The sequence below is a fragment of the Vanacampus margaritifer genome, chromosome 2 (genome assembly GCF_051991255.1).
Source record: "Vanacampus margaritifer isolate UIUO_Vmar chromosome 2, RoL_Vmar_1.0, whole genome shotgun sequence".
NCBI lineage: Eukaryota > Metazoa > Chordata > Actinopteri > Syngnathiformes > Syngnathidae > Vanacampus > Vanacampus margaritifer.
This window is the reverse complement of record NC_135433.1, coordinates 3,786,741-3,796,297: the sequence shown is the minus strand read 5'-3', so window position 1 is coordinate 3,796,297 and position 9,557 is coordinate 3,786,741. Positions and strand designations below refer to the sequence as shown.

At 36.3% G+C, this 9,557-nt stretch overlaps 1 long non-coding RNA gene across 1 annotated transcript; it reads right to left on the bottom strand.

Moving 5' to 3' along the window:
- Positions 1-575: 575 nt before the first annotated feature.
- Positions 576-4,033, bottom strand: LOC144044873 (uncharacterized). The gene is made up of 2 exons (XR_013291376.1): positions 2,609-4,033; positions 576-2,172 (listed from the first exon to the last, which is right to left on the bottom strand). It is a non-coding gene; the product is annotated as an uncharacterized LOC144044873 (long non-coding RNA).
- Positions 4,034-9,557: the final 5,524 nt, after the last annotated feature.

The following is a 9,557-nucleotide window of genomic DNA, read 5'->3' as shown; positions in this document are numbered from 1 at the left end:
CATGAAATTGTTTTCATATTCTAACTTACCTTCTCTGATTTGACATTAAGCACAAAAAAAAAGGTCATTTTGGAGCTGCCTGTAATTTGAATATGGTGACAATTTTTGCTCTGGGTTTTCATACCGTGCCAAATTGAAAGCTAATTGTTACTGGATTAAATCAAACAATTTGAGAAAGTTGGTTTCATTTTACACTCAACACTTCAAATTAGTTTGTTTTTTTATCTCTCTATTTTACATACAGAGTATGCTGCACTAAAAGGAGACACTTAAATCCCATTGTACATGTTTTTTACAAGTATAATGACAATAAAGACTAAAGCTCGTTTGTTTTCTCACAGATGACTTAATCTATTCATTTCATGTCACATTCCTGTGTTTAACTCATTTACTGCCATAAATAACAATAAAAAAATGCTAGGTTTTCATATTCTTGTTAACAAAAGTGTGTGTGTGTGGGGGGGGGGGGGTTGTTAAACTAATAGAAATAGTTCAAATGAATTTTTGACGTTTATAGCCGTCAATGGCAGTGAATGAGTTAATGGCTTATTTGAGAAAGTGGAGATACTCTCTGCTCACCATGGAAAACTTTATTCTTGTTAAATGATCTTTTATTCTTGTAGAATGACAATTTTAAGAGTACAACTTCCATTGTGTTTTGGATTCATATTTAGGCCTTATTCGCTTCTTCTTCTTCTGACGCTTGGAGAGTGAAGAGGAATAAATGTAATTTTGTCCTCTTTGCGTGTTCGAAAACTTGAAGACAGATTTAATGTAAGAAAAAACACCTTTGCAAAGATGATTTAATTAAAAAAATCTGAGAATCTCTGGACATCATAACAGCCTCTATCATCACTTAAACAGGTGGGATTCAAGGCATCAAAATGTGTCTCTTCCGCGTGTACAGTGTCGTCTTATAGTTGAAAGAAGACCTCCTCCTTTTCATTTATAGACTAAACATACTCTTGGTACTTTTCCGTGAGCAGATGGCGTAAACAAGGTCAGGTGGGTGTATGTTCAGGGACAAATTCTGTTCAGGGACGAAATATGTTTTCGCACAAAACGCTGAGAAGGAACTTTTTTAGACTAAATATTATGTCCCAGCTTAAGGTCAAATTATACCGAAATCAACACCACCTGTTATCCACGTCCACAAAACGTTTCAACAAGGTTAATATAAAGAATTTAAATGTTAATAATGTGTAACAATAGTTAATATATAAAATGAAGTATTAAAAATGTTATAATATCTAACAGTCCACCCTTTGGGCTTATTTAAAATAAAGCCCAATAACTAAATATTTAAACATTTTTACCAAAGGATTCCAGCGGGATCTTCATCATCGCAAGGGCAGGTGCAACATAGGAAGAAGAGAAAAATGAAAACATTCTTTTCAGCAGGAAAGGAGGTCAGTCCTATGTCAAAACAATGTGATTCATTAAAAGATTTTTTCTTTTTTTCAGTAAAATGAGCATATCATATATGAAGACAATGTGTTGCAATTATGTTAAAAATTGTGGTGGGGGATCCCAGAAATAGAAAATTGGCATGGCAGTCAGTATGAGAAAGAGTGTCATGATGCAGATGCAATTGAAGACGCATTGTCTCTTCGAAGCAGCCATCTCGCGATGAAGGTCTTTGTTGAATAGTCCGTACAGGTTTTTTTTTTTTTTTTTTTTAACAGTTGTCACTCTCTTTATTTTCTTGTGTAAATGGTGCATTCAGGTACCATGAGCAGCATCCAGCAGGCCCCTCTAGCAGGTCGAACAGAGCCTTTTTTTTTTGTGTGTGTGTGTGAAGAGGGTCTTTCAGCCTCTCTCCAGCTGCCAGAGATGCAAAGATTAATCACCGGGATTTATCTTCCCAAGTTGTGACTCATTCTTTGTGGAATGCCCCGGAAAAGGGACACATTCCTCCTATTTCCATTTGAAGGACGTCCTCAGCGAAACTCAATCTTCATTCAGTAATCCTTAGCTCGTCAGCTGACACTGGAAGCAGTCGACTGGTTTCTCTGTTGATTCGTCAGGTGGCTGGAGCAGTTGACTGGTTTCTCAGTTGGCTCCCGCCGGTGGGGGTTTTGTAGAAGGCGGACCCCCCGGCCGGTCTAATAGGCACGATGTGGAAACAGGTGCCCCGTGGACCGGACTAGATTGACCCTTCCATCACCTCATCTGGGCGCAGGACATTTTCATTAGTCACTAATAAACATTTATTCACATCCCTTCTTTTTGAAAGAGCATCTTGGTAGTGTTTATTAGTTTGGAGTTAGTAAATGTTAGTAAAGTTCTGTAGGCCTGTCCTGTGGGAAAAAATTCTGTTTGTTGTGACATTTAATTAGGATCCAGCCTTTGGCTGACTTTTAATGACCTGAGCACATTCATAAATGCAAAAAATGAAAATCTTTAGCCAGTTCAAATCTGACGAGGCCAATTTTGTTTACAGAATGTAATGATTATTGGAATGTTTTATTATAATATTTATTGCTATAGATATGGCATGAATGTGCTTCCAGCCATTAAATAAATGCAACTTTCGCCAACAAATAAAATCAAAAAATAACATCTAACCCCAGGGCCCCAGGGAAAAATAGAAATGGAACATATTCACCTTATTTTCGCCGTCTCTGCCAAAACTTACTCCTTCTCCATGGTCAAGGAAATCCCCAATTGTCGTCCTGTAAATTTCATTCATTCTCACGGACTATGTATAATTATCACATTAAGACTAACTTTTAATTTTATATTTATTTAATTCAACATGGACTGTTTGTGTCCTTCGCAACGATATACCCAGACCGACCAATAATTCCCCCATCTGAAAAAATCGCTTTAGAGAAATTTTTCAGACTAATATATAAAGTTTTGCAGTAAATAAATTTTGCTTGCGTTTTTGTTTAAAAAAGAGAGGGGAAAATTTTACATTTAACCAGTAAATTCGACAATGCGTCCTAAGCAACTATTTAAATTTCAAAAGAGAATTTGGGAAAATATTAGAAGACCAAATTTAACAAGCGTCAAATAACGGAAAATATAATTAAGATTGAAATAAAAAAAATTCTTATCCTTATTCCCATTAGCTGTTTTCAATTTCTGAAACCAGACGAAATTTACCAGTATTATCTTTTGTACTATAAAAATATTGTAGCTTAAGGCAATGAATTTTACAAAAAAATCTCAATTTTCAGCCAATCCATCAAATATTATTAATACATAAAGTTGCCCTTAGTTTTAATGTTACCATTAAGCTTGCTAGTCCCCCTTGTTGATGTTTGTCCAAAAAACTGACTGTTTTAAAATAGACAGAGATAAACAAATCAGATGAAATCAGAATAGACATCAAAAGTTTTTGAAATATAATAAATCTGTGTGTATAGAGTGTTGTCAATCAGTTCGTTATATTTACGAAATGTTTTACTGTAAATGCTATAACCTTATATCTGTCAAAAATATAGAGCGCAGTGTAAACAGCCAGTATCACATCATATGGTCTGGTATCACTAACTCAAGAAAACATTGTTGGTGGGGGCGGAGTCACCATCGTAGTGAAGCAGTTTTTTCATAGGACAGTTCTGGACGCAGGAATGCATTAAGGAAGCATTGGAGCAGTTTTTCATTTAAGACTTTTGCATGTGAGTTCAGGGTGCAGTCATTGTGTGCATTGGGTAGTGGAGCAGTTTTCTTTTATCACATTTGTATATGACGGCACAGTCATTGTGGCATCAGGTGGCGCATCAGTTATTGGCAGGCCGAGCAGGTGGAGTCAGGTATGGCCACATCCTTTCTTTGTTGGTGGGGGTTTTGTTTTGAAGAGATCTGTGTCCCGCTCGTATTGGTCCAGTTGACTTTGTTTTGAAATAATGACCCCGACCAATAACCCTCACTCGACTGAAAACATTAAAATCTGCCCCAACAGTATTTAGGTTATAACATGTCAGTAAATATTAAAAAACAAAATCTTCCTTTATTTCAAAAAAATAATAATAATAATTCAAAAAATTTTGAGAGAGAAAAAAAAAACTTTTTTTTTTAAATTTAAAAAAATAATAATAATAATAATAAATAATAATAAATAAAATAAAAATAATTAAAACAATGAAAGTTTACAATTTTTAATAATTGCTAATTATATTCCAATATTTGTTATGGTTTACAATATTTAATTTAATATGTTTTGCATACCTTCATAAATAATATTTAGGATGAGATTGGGACAGATATACTCCCAGATATACAATTTACAAATATAATACCGAATCAATTAATAAGTGTGGTAGCTTTCAATTAATATCTCTCAATGGAGGCCGCAGCCGGTAAAAGTCAGCCTTTGGTCGAACATCAAGGTAGAAATTATTTTAATTACATAGCACCCTTTATGTCAAAAATGTTATCCTCCCAGATGACCCCCCCATGGAACGGTCCCATCTTCCAGGGTATCGTACTCTAATTCTGAAATGAGACTTCAAATGTCGAATTCAAAGGTTAATAAATATATTCAGGAGAGATTAAGAATTATTTTCCTACTGTAAATATGGGAATGGCCCCTTTTTAAATTATAATTAACACATTACTTCATCCCCAAGACGGGAGATAAAGAACTCGTCATTTCCTTCTCATAATGGCTGCCATCACTTTCTGAAAAGATATTTCAAGGTTAAATAATGTTCTCGTGTATGAGAAAAATATAACAAAATATAACAAAATATTCCACATTAGTTCCCATTCAAATTATTTGTTTTTTAATTAATTATTATTATTATTAAAATAAGAGTAGAGACTAAACTATTTCATCTAAAAACAATCCCAAAAAAGTTAAATATATATACCTCTTTACATTAGTTGATTTGCTCTTGGCATTTTTAATTTGAAAAAGGGGGACATCTGGCGGTCAAAATGAGTCACTACAACTATAATTTCCAGTTGACCCGCGTCATTAATTTATTAAAGGGTGACACCTAGCGGTCAGCTAGGAGATTTAAATGAGGGCTCATAAAATTAGTTACGTTAACAGTTCATATAATGTCGCTTAATTATTTAACGCAGACCCGGAAGCTCGCCGTTTTAGCGTGGAAATTTTAATAGTAATTTTACCTTCTAATTAATTTATCCCGTTTAGCGTTTATTAAACTTTTTCATTTGTTTTATTACGTAAATTTGTATTATACAGTTATTTTATTTGCAAAGCAACATTTCAGTATTAATCATTATTCAATACACTTTTCCTAAGGCTACGTCCGGGACTCTCCTCTATATAAAAATTACATATTACTTATAACACTCTTAACGAGTGGCTGTCATCTACGAAAATCCAAGTTAAATTGCCGCCATTAAAACCATCGAACAAATGACATATCTTATTAGAATAAACTAACCTTTTCCACAATAAATTCAAGTCCCGTCGTTCAGTATTAAATAGATTTTAAGTCATTATTTAACGGTAATATTTAATCCGGAAGCTTTAGTTCCGTCTAGCGGAAGTACTCTCAGGTTAAATCATTTAGTCCTTCAGAATAAAAGCGCACCGTAGCCCCAACATTTTAAGTTATTATTTAAAGTTATATAAATGGTTATAACTTCACCAAAATACCTAAAGCTAGTATTCTAGCATTATTCATCATCTTATCCAAAAATACACGATTATGTGTCGTTCTTATTCCACTCGTAAAAGTGTTCTGTATCTCGTATTTCACATCAAACGCCCGGCGGCGCAAGCCTCAACGTCCTCCATCAATAAAATAAACTTACCGTAGCTTATAACGGCGCCATAAGATTTATTCCACCGCAATCGTACATCACTTTTATTAGTTTTTCAAACCCCGGATATGTTTACTAGGCAGAACCCCGATCGCAAATGCGCATGCGCTCGCAACTCCATGTCGCCTCATGACGCGGCATTCGGATCAAGCCATTTTTGTAGCTCTCAAATAGTGTCCATACTGTCTATTAATTATTGCTGCCCGTATTTTATAGCTTATTATATTATATTATATTATATTGTCGTTAAGTCGTATTAATATTTATAAATGCAGTGACGTCTCACTTATAACAGAATTAGTCGACAAAATAGCTCTTTGCGCCCCCGTAAAAACAATAACAATGACGTCGACTATTCTACCACATACAAATAATACACAACAAATATCATGATCTTCTCTCAAAATAATAAATACCGCTTTAAGTCAATTACGAAGCAGTCTCTCGACTAATATAGCCTGTCTGTTCACAATTATTTGTGCAGAAACCCCTCGTAACGTTACGTACCAATCTCTGGTAATATATCCTCATCTGCGCATTCATATTTGTTATCTTTCAGCTGAACAGATCTGTCCAATAATATCCATATTCAATCATCCAAGGACCTCGCGATTGATCACAAAACGGCGTATCAACTCCGCTTATTGCCAACCTGACTACCAAAGCTGAATAAATGTTCAAGGATCTTAACGACGTCAATCAGGGCAGTACTATTCCGCTGTATCTTTCGTAGTTCCTCCGCAATTTCATCCAAGAACCTCTCGTTTGCGTAAACAAACTGCGTTCCTTACACAAGGACCTTTAATAACAAATTATCCAAAAGTGCCTCTCGCCTGCGTGAACAAGGCTGTTTTCCACTTCAGCTTCTATTTTATGCAAGGAATTCATGTCAATTTCCCAAGCATCTCTCGTCTTGTAAGAACACAAAATGTCCCTCAAAACTGACTACAAAACAAAGCAATTGCGTACAACTCAACGTGCAGCTTTTATTATACAAGGAAATTATGCCAATCTTCCATGTATCCCTCGTCTTGTAAAAACATAGAAATGTTTCTCAAAACTGACTACAAAACGATCGCGTACAACGTGACAGCATTTCCGCAAATAGCGCTACGTCACCACTAGTGTATACTTCAAATACCGTGGTAAAATCCGAAATCTGGGACTTCGCGTCCAACCAAACGATTTCAAAATTTATCACTATTTTTCTTACACAAACTCCATCCTCAATATAATTTTGGAAGACGAATTTACCAGCCGCAGCGTTCTCAAACAGACAGAATTCCTAAAACGTGGATAAAGTGTCCACTTACCGTGATTAATATGTGGCCGGGGAATTCTGCCCGTCCTTGAACGCCCCGCTGTAAAACGTCGCTCTACGTCGGGGTTCACCAATTTGAAGACAAATAAATGTAATTTTGTCCTCTTTGCGTGTTCGAAAACTTGAAGACAGATTTAATGTAAGAAAAAACACCTTTGCAAAGATGATTTAATTAAAAAAAATCAGAGAATCTCTGGACATCATAACAGCCTCTATCATCACTTAAACAGGTGGGATTCAGAGCGTCAAAATGTGTCTCTTCCGCGTGTACAGTGTCTTCTTATAGTTGAAAGAAGACCTCCTCCTTTTCATTTAAAGACTACGATCTTGGTACTTTTCCGTGAGCAGATGGCGTAAACAAGGTCAGGTGGGTGTATGTTCAGGGACAAATTCTGTTCAGGGACGAAATATGTTTTCGCACAAAACGCTGAGAAGGAAGACTAAATATTATGTCCCAGCTTAAGGTCAAATTATACCGAAATAAACACCACCTGCTATCCACGTCCACAAAACATTTTGACAAGGTTAATATAAAGAATTAAAATGTTAATAATGTATAACAATAGTTAATATATAAAATGAAGTATTAAAAATGTTATAATATCTAACAAGAGACAAATGTTTTTCCTTTCGATCCGAAATGCTCCTGCTAGCATTCTTTTGCTGTGATAACGGCTGTAATTGGTCAATCGCCGCACTGGCCGTGGTTCTTGCCTTCACGTCACACCATTGTGTCATTTCATTTTCTTTTGCCACCCAAGAGTGACTGTTATGGGCGTTACCAGCCTAAAAGTAACCCTCAGAGCATTATAGATAGCTGTCAAAAAAATGTGGTAGGAAAAAAAAAGAAGTATAAAGCAGGATTCACTCCTGCGACCATGCACTTGTGGGGTAATGCTGCAAACAAGTGAAAAAGGTTGGGAAAATACGTCCAAGTATCGACATCTATTTTGTTTTTGTTTGAACTTTTCATGATGTTGACATTCTGCTGTTTCAGTTTAATTATAACTGTTTTGATTTTAGTTATAACTGTTTAGATTTAGTCATAACTGCTTTAACCTCCTCAGTAAAGTTTAATGGGTGTTTGAAGTTTGAAGATTCTTCCTTCCTTTTCACATGCAATTAGCCATCTGGTTGGGGGAGAAAATGTGTTAATAGGATTCCTTTGTGAAGTTGTGTTTCCATATCAATTGGCCATCTGTCAAGGTGCGAGGTTGTCTGGAACCTACTGTATTTCCACATCAATCGACCATCTGTCAATGTGTATTGAGTAATGTCTGTCTTGAGACTTAGAGGCGCCACTGGAGAGGGGCGGGGCTTAAGGGAAGCAGAAGGAAGCAGAGCAAGGGGAGGGGCTTTTTAGGGCTGGGATGCTGGAAGTATAATAGCGACTGGAAGTGGGAGGAAGACACACACACACAGGGAATCCGTGGTGTTTGGCTGTATCTTGTGCTGTCCAGAAATTTCTGTAAAATAAATCCTTCGAAGGAACTGTTCACCGATCTCCAGTCTAATTAATCAACATTACGAACACGCGGAAAACTTAAGGATTGTTTTCCAACAATGACAACAGCCTCTAAGGGCCGGAGTGGAAGCCTATTTTAGGTGGCACAACAAAATAAACTTGTGAAACGACACTATGTGAGGGAAGCGAGGCAGCAACCAGGCACAGTGCATGACTCGCTCCAACCCGAGCCGTTCACGGCAAAATAACGCAGGAGAATTGCCGGTCACGGCAAAACTATCCACTCCCCAAATCACTGCTTGAGTACTGAAGAGGAATAAATTTATTTGTCCTCTTTGCGTGTTCCAAAAATATGAAGACAGATTTCTTGTAAGAAAAAACACCTTTGCAAGATGATTTATTAAAAAAACAGAGATCTCTGGACATCGTGACAGACTCCAAACATCACGTAACAGGTGGAATTTCAGAGTGCCGAATGTGTCTCTTCCGTGTGTAAAATGGCTTCTTATAGTTAAACAGACCGCCTCTCTTTCATTTGTAGACAAAACATACTCTCTGGGTACTTTTCCGTGAGCGATGGCGCAAACAGAGTCAGGGGTGTGTGTGTTTTGATTCTGTTCTCAAGTACCAAATGTGTTTTCGCACAGTACACTGAGAAGGAATTTTCTTTAGGCCAAACAATATGTTCCAGCTTAGTTCAATGTCAAATTATACTGAGTTCAACACTATCTCACATCTATAAAACACCTCGACATGGTTAATATAAAGAATTAAAATGTTAATAATGTATAACAATGGTTAATATATGAAATAAAGTATTAAAAATGTTAATAATGTATAACAGTACCACTGTATAAGTTCTTCTTCTGATCAACGATTTTGGGTCTCTGACGACACAACTGAGCATCCGTCAAAAGGTCCAAAATACGCAAACACCACATCATTTTATTCTTTTCCATCTTCTTCCCCAGTTTTTCTTTTTGTGTCTCAAAGTGGACCTTGACACTTTGGAGTGCCCAT